At 37.7% G+C, this 7,871-nt stretch overlaps 1 long non-coding RNA gene across 1 annotated transcript; it reads right to left on the bottom strand.

The window, feature by feature from the left end:
- Positions 1-3,845: 3,845 nt before the first annotated feature.
- LOC115691506 (uncharacterized) lies at positions 3,846-4,700 on the bottom strand. The gene is made up of 3 exons (XR_004006996.2): positions 4,541-4,700; positions 4,314-4,453; positions 3,846-4,231 (listed from the first exon to the last, which is right to left on the bottom strand). It is a non-coding gene; the product is annotated as an uncharacterized LOC115691506 (long non-coding RNA).
- Positions 4,701-7,871: the final 3,171 nt, after the last annotated feature.

Here is a 7,871-nt window from a genome sequence, read left to right as displayed (position 1 = left end):
TTTTATCTTTAAGTGAAACTTAGAAGTTTGGGTAACAATCCAAATTAATCGGTCCATTACAAAGACTTGTTTCAATAGTACCAAGTATTGATTCTTCATAATTTAAAAGATGTAAATCTCTTAAAACTAAGATTACATTTGGTCGTCTAGATTTCAAGTCAGGATAGGACTAGATATGATAGGATATGAAATCCAAGGGATTTATTATATCTTATCTACTGTTTGGTGAATCGCAAAAATAAAGCCGGATATTTTTACATCTTACCATGTCCATTATTTTCTATGAACGTCATATCAATATAAACGAAACTAAAAATTGTACAAACGAAGATGATAAAAAAATATCTCACAACACTCTTACCTATTTCATTTTTATTTGCTTTTTTTTATCATTTTTCCCTCTCTTTTTTAATTAATTTTTTTATTTCTTTTTTTCCCCTTCCATCATACCCTAATAAAATTTTATTAAATAGTAAACTATACCTAGTATTGATAAATTTAAATACATTAGTATTGATTTATATATATGAATTTTATATCACAAGATATAAAGAAATTTTGAATATATAAATAAAAATGAAATTATTGTTATTTTTTATTTTGTATATTAAAATTCAAATATTATTTATATTCAAATATTATTTTAATTTTATTAATTTAACGAGTTTATTATTCGAGAAAATTAACTTTTATATTATGGTTATTAGAAATCCTATCCACCTTTATCCCACCTCCTCCGTGGGATAATTTTATTCAGACTATATTTCTCCTATATCCGACTTTATCCTATCTTGGACAAACACCAAACACGGGATAGGATAAGATTTATCTTATCCTGAATTTTATCCCGATTATCAAACGTATCCTAAAAGGATGGAAGTGTTTAGTCCGTCTTTAGTAAGTGGATTAACACCTACATGGACAAGTTTTATGTGACCGTAGTTAAATTTTTATTTTCTTATTGAAGCCTGATCGAGAAGTTGAATTATTTCATAAGAGTTTGAAAAAGGAACATCTCATTCTTCTGTTTGAACTACATAATCTGATTTTGAGAAAAAAATTGTATTATGATTGTTGATAAATCTGATTACGCTAGACTTTGAGAATTTCCGAATTTTCAATTGATTTATTGAAATCTTCAATGTTTATTTCTTCTTTACGAATAGGTCCTTGATCAAACGATATATGTGATATTGAACTAGATAAAGATGTTGATCGCATTAATAATCTCATTTTAACATAGCCCGCTGAGGCCATCCGGACCTAGTGCGTTAGAGGCACCAAGTTGAAAAACTGCACTTTTTACTTCTTCCAAAGTGACATCAGCCAACAGCAAATGGTTCATTTCTTCTGTCACCACTCGGGAGCATTGATCCAAGACCGGAGAAAACATCCGGGGGCCTGCAGATTAGTATATTTCTCGGAAGAATTGCACCGTAGTTTCTTTTAGTAGGCTTGGTTTTTCAGCCCAAATTCCTTATGATATTTGCAACATTGAAATTATGTTTCTCTGTCGTCGCTTAATAGTGGCAGCATGAAAGAATTTTGTATTTTTGTCACCCCATTTTAGCTAATTAATTCTTGATCTCATCCCCCAGTATATCTATTCCTGTTTCCATAACGTCTCAATCTCCCCCTGTAAGTTCTTATCCTATCCACTCCACTATGCCTTTCAGTACAATTTATGCTCTGTTGAAGTTCCTGCTTTAGTGAGTCTATTCTTTTCAATCCATTCCCAAAAGTCTTTTTACTCTGCTTGGATAAGGCAATAGACACCGCACGCAATTTCACAACTAAATTCCTTCCTACCTGATTAGGCGAGTTCCAAGTCTCTTTAATAACTATTTTGCATTCATCATGCTCCAGCCATAATGCCTCGAACTTGAACTGCTTTCTTCGTTTCAATGGGTTGGGCTTAAAGGATAATAAAATGGGCCTATGATCTGATCCTATGGCTGGAAGAGCAAATCCTTCTGCTTCAGGGGACATTAACCTCCATTCAATGATACATACTACCCTGTCAAGTCATTCTTTAATGTGTTCATCCCCATCCCTATTGTTAGACGAGGTAAAAGCACATCCTTTACTCTCTATATCCATCAATGAATATGTATCTAGAAATTTTTGAAAAGCTGACATTCTATAGTTCTCAGCCATTCGCTTCCCCGCTTTCTCCCAATGGTATAATACTTCATTGAAGTCCCCCAAACACATCCAAGGTAGCATATTCGTGGTACTTGTCCATCGCAATTCCTCCCATAGTTGAATCCTTTTTTGAAAGACATACGAAGCCAAAGTGAGGTTTTTAAAGCACTGAAGGACTTTTTCAGTACTGGATACATGCAGCAAGAGTTAAACAAGACTCATATTTCACTTAATTCAAAAGTCCCTAATCCCGAGAGGTTAGACCAGTATCGTCCCATAAGCTTGTGCAATTTTGATTATAAAATCATCTCTAAAGTGATGGCGAATAGGCTTAAACCACTATTGCCAGATTTGATAGCTCCAGAACAGAGTGCGTTTGTTGGGGGTAGGAAAATTCAAGATAATATTTTCATTGTGCAGGAGGTACTACATCAAATTAGAATTCGCAAGAGAAAGGAGAAATTCCAAGCGGTTCTGAAACTTGATATGAAAAAGGCATACGATCGAGTGGAGTGGGATTTCCTGGAGGCCTGCTTAATTAAAATAGCCTTTGATGAAAAGTGGGTAGGTTGGGTAATGCAATGCGTCACAACCGTCTCGTTTAGTGTCAAGTTAATAGAGAGCCACTTCAATACTTCCAGCCAACACGAGGGATTAGGCAGGGGGATCCATTATCCCCCTACTTATATATTCTGGTGGCTAATGTATTATCCTCACTCATGAAGACAGCGGTTGATAATGGCAGTATTAAAGGGATTAAACTCAAGAGGTGGTGTCCCACCCTTTCTCACTTACTCTTTGCGGATGACTCTATTTTCTTTCTAGACGGGAAGATTCTGGAATGTCAAAACTTGGCAGCAATTTTGAACCAATATTGTGTAGCTTCTGGACAAGTAGTAAATTTGAACAAATCTGGGATTTACTTCAGTAGGGACTGTCCTCAGAGCTTAAAAGAGAATATGGCGAGGGAGCTAAGAGTACCTATTATTGATAAAACGGGGAAATATCTTGGGATTCCTTCAGATTGGGGAGTATCAAAGGAACAAATGTTTGCCGGGATTTTGGGATGAGTGACTGCAAAACTTGAAGGTTGGAAGGAGAAATTGATGTCAAAAGCAGGGAAAGAAATCATGATTAAAACAGTGGTGCAAGCCCTCCCGCAATATGCCATGTCCATTTTCAAAATACCTGTGTTAGTATGCAAAGCAATAGAGCAGAAAATAGCATATTCCAGTGGAGAACAAATGGAGCTAAGAACGGAATTCACTGGATGAGATGGGATATTTTGAAGAGAAGAAAGGATAGGGGAGGATTGGGATTCCGAGGCCTACTTGATCTTAACAAAGCCATGTTAGCAAAACAGGCTTGGCGACTAAGTAACAGCCCGACCTCCCTCTGGAGCCAATTGTTCAAAGGGCTCTATTTTCCTCAAAGAGACTTTTGGCGAGCTGGAAAGGGACAACGCCCATCGTGGGGTTGGCAAAGTTTGCTCTTGGGGAGGGATTCTATATCACCATCAATGATGTGGGCGGTAGGGAATGGTACAAAAATTAAAACCAGGGAAGATAAATGGTTGAGGAGAGGAGCACTAGTAGGCCCTGCAAAAAGGGACGAACCACAACTTGTCTCTGAATTTATCTTAAGGGAGGAAAATCGCTGGAATGAAGTAGCTTTGAGAGAGCACTTCGATGAGCGAATAGTACGTGAAGTTCTCGCAATCCCAATTAAGCCTCAAACTGAGAATGACCAGCTCATATGGACGGGTACACAAGCAGGTAAGTACACTGTTAAAAGTGGATACAACTACATCCGAGTGAAAGGGGCAAAAGAGAACAGAAGCCATGCGTCAACATCATTCCAACCCCCTCGTACTCTATGGACAGATATATGGAATCTACATACTCCTCCCAAAGTCAGAATATTTATGTGGAATCTATGCCAAAACGCACTCCCAACACAGGATAACTTATTTCGCAGAAAGATTGTACCCGACCCAATATGCTCTCTGTGCAATCAAAGGGTGGAAACTGTTGAGCATCTGTTTCTGTTATGCCCTTGGACGAAGGATGTTTGGGAACACCCAAGGCTGAGAATACAGATTTTGATTCAGGGACTAACTCGGATTGAGACCTGGTTTGGAGATATCGAAAGGGATTCGAACCTCTTACCAGATTTGGAGACGATAGCCGCGGTTCTATGGCAAATCTGGAAGTCGCGCAACCACACCATTTTTGGGGGGAAAAAACTCCACCCACAGCCTTAGCAGGATTGCAGAGTTTTAGAAGGTGGAACCCCGATTCGAGCAAATCTGGAGATGGAGTTGCGAACTCATCAAGAGCTTGGATTCCACCGAAAGTTGGATCTTTCAAGATAAATATTGATGGTCCATACGAACCTGGGGAGATGGAAGGTTATGTGGCGTGTGTATATCGATATTCCACCGGGAAATTGCTGGATGGAGCTGCACGAACAGTGGCTGTCTTCGGTGTCCATGGCAGAGGCTCAAGCTCTTTTTGAAGCCCTAAATCAGTTTCTCTCTCTTAGACATGAAGAAGTACTTTGTACAGACTGACAGCTTAGACCTGGTCAACGCTTTAAGGAGTCCAGATTAATTCACGTGGGATGCTCTCGTCCTTATCATGACGTGCAGGGATTTGTTACTTGCCTTTTCAAACATTCAAGTAGCCCGTTACTTTAAAGAAGCTAATTTCATTGCAAATTGGATCACTAGAATCTACAGAAAAACTATTTATTTCTGAATTAGGTTTTATTCCTTCCCCCGGCCCTTTGAGATCTTTTATGCACTGAGCCCCTCTCTCAGGTTCTATCATTTTTTACTAGTTTAATGAAGTATTTCACTTTCTGATAAAAAAAATCATTTTAACAAATATGCTTGCTCACTTCTTAGCCTACCAACCAGAGCTAATCAACAGTCCCACCTAAGCATGAGTCATCAACTCACTTGAAATTTACTGCTCAAACTACCACAGGGTAAACGAATCCCCACTTAAATGGAGTTAAGCTCTAGTCCAATCCCACTTGCCATTTCTGACAACCGCCTAAAAAGAATTTTCAACGGGGTGATTATAAGGCCACACACAGGCAGCCCCTCCAAAATTAAAATATTTTAAGGAAAATTTTTAACAAAATATCTTAACAGTTGAATATGGGTTTTTCCATGAAAACCCAATCATTTTTTCCCAGAATATCTTCCTTAAAAATTGGTTTAGAAAACCCTATTTACAAAAACCTTTTGCCTATTATGAGCAAATTTTGATTGAAACTAAATCGGTGGCGTTCAAACATTTTGCTTCGCAAGATGATCCAACCCCCATCACTCACTTAACTGCAGTCATATGCCAAATCATTCCATCATCCAAATGGAGTCCGTCACCTAATACTATCAAAATATTTCCGGCAAGAACAACCACCAAACTCACATATCTCCCCACATCTACATACTGGGATTACAAAAAGAGTGGTGGTCCACGTTTCATCGACAAAGCCGTAACATCACCATTCCTAGCTCTTCTATTTCAAACCAATAAACAAAATTAACCATGGACCTAACTGGTTTAACTAGTGGTGGGACCATTTTGATCACATGCAGGAAATTTTACCACCAGAAATCAAAAAGAGTTTCAAGCTTTTGATTCAAAATTTTCACCAACAGAACAAGAATCCCGCTTTCCAAATCTTGTTCATTTTTTAATCAATTTCAGAATCTCATGGATATTAGCTTGGGAATTCGACTTTTATGTCCCTCCTTGTCACAATAACATTCCAAATTTGATCAGGCGGTTCAAAATCAAGTGGTGGAATAATTTAAATTTTATAAAAAATGCATCTGAAACTGTCTTGGCTTGTCTAAACCAACATAATAGCCAAAGTAGGCCTCTCCAAATCGCACTATTAGAAACAAATGCTTCATTACTCCAGCAAAATCATTCGTAACAGCACGACTTGCAACTATGCGGTCATGAGATGAATACATTACAATCATGGAGCAACTGTGAGCAAAACTGAAAGGTTCCAAAAGCAACTCTAGCCAATCACATTATAGTGAAAATATCAATGGAGACGATTTATGGAATTAATCTCTCGGATAACAAAGAATAAATCAGAATCAAATCAGCAAGAAATAAAATCATAATCAAATCAGTAGGACATTACCACCATCAAAAGCACGTTATCATACGGTAGCAACGCGGGAGGAATCTTGCCAACAATCAGACTGTAGCAGCACGCAAGAATCCTGCCACCACCCAAAGCAGGTTTATCAATCAGACCGTAGCAGCACGAGCAAATACTATACAAACATCATGGCTGACAAGGCACGGTCAAATCACTATTCAATCACTGTACAACACATAGGCATTCACATGAAATGGCGTTTGCTCTCACTCATAGGGGCAAAACTTACATTTAGCAATTGACAATCGTGTGTTAGAGAGAGAGCCCCTGTATCCCTCGCCCTTTGCACTTGTATCCTCAAATAAGTTTCTCATTTTCAGTTCTCTCATTTTACCTTAAAAATCATATTGTATCTCAATCACATTGTAACAATCATGGGCAAACTGTTGAACGTCAGAGGCGCGGCAACAATATTGATTTGATGAAATGATTTTTTGAAGGTGAAACAATCGCAATTCGCGTCTTTCTATTGCATGTTTCAATTACAATAGAAACAAACTATATATATACCATAGTTTGATTCGAAATAGGAAACCTCTTTCTAGGAAACTTATTCTAATTAGGAAACCTACTTGACTTAGAAAACTTTCCTAAAATATAACTAGAAACAATATCTCACAATATCTATCAAAATATGGAAATACGAACAGACTAAAAAAAAAGGAAACAAGTACTAACAAATTTGGTTTAATTTCTAACACAAACATAGGCCTGGCAATCAAAACATCCATAAAAAGACAAATATACGAGGGCGACACAGGCTAGATAGGTCAGGTGCTACTCCATAAGGTAAACATTATCCACCCATCCACCAATATAAGTCCCGTCTACAAGATTAGGCCTCCACAAAATGACGACTCGACTCCTAGATCTGCCAAACCTGAAAAATATCAGTAAAGGGATCAGCAACCGCTAGCTCAATAAATGCAACTTCCAAGTTGGTAGGAAATCAAGACATTACCTTCTTAAACATCCATCAAAAGACATATATATACGAGGGCAACACAAGCTAGATGGGTCAGGTGCTACTCCATGAGGTAACCATCCACCAATATAAGTCCCGTCTACAAAATTAGGCCTCCACAAAAGGACGAATCGACTCCTAGATCAGCCAAACCTGAAAAATATCAATAAAGGGATCAGCAACCGCTAGCTCAATAAATGTAACTTCCAAGTTGGTAGGAAATCAAGACATTACCTTCTTTTAACATTAGCATGTTAGTGATTCATTTCGGTTAATGTACACTAGTAAACATAGATGACAAGATGATGGTAGCCTACTCAATACACACACGTGTGTTTCGGGCCAAAAATTATATATATGTATGGGTGGAAGAACACTAGAAGTGTAAAAAGTTATATATGACACTCACTTTTGTGGTAAAAATTTTCCCAGGATCACTTAAGTATCAAATCGGAGAAAAAACGATCATTTAAGTGCCAATTGCGAGAAATTCCGGTAAAAAATAATACGTTGCTTTTATGGCATATTATTTAAAAAATCCAGTCCACGTGACATTTCCAGTAGCGTT

The sequence above is a fragment of the Syzygium oleosum genome, unplaced genomic scaffold (genome assembly GCF_021117445.2).
Source record: "Syzygium oleosum isolate NSW1041296 unplaced genomic scaffold, Sole_v2.1 Sole_v2.16, whole genome shotgun sequence".
Classification (NCBI taxonomy): domain Eukaryota; kingdom Viridiplantae; phylum Streptophyta; class Magnoliopsida; order Myrtales; family Myrtaceae; genus Syzygium; species Syzygium oleosum.
Note: the sequence above shows the minus strand (reverse complement) of the source record. Positions and strands in the feature narration are given on the sequence as shown.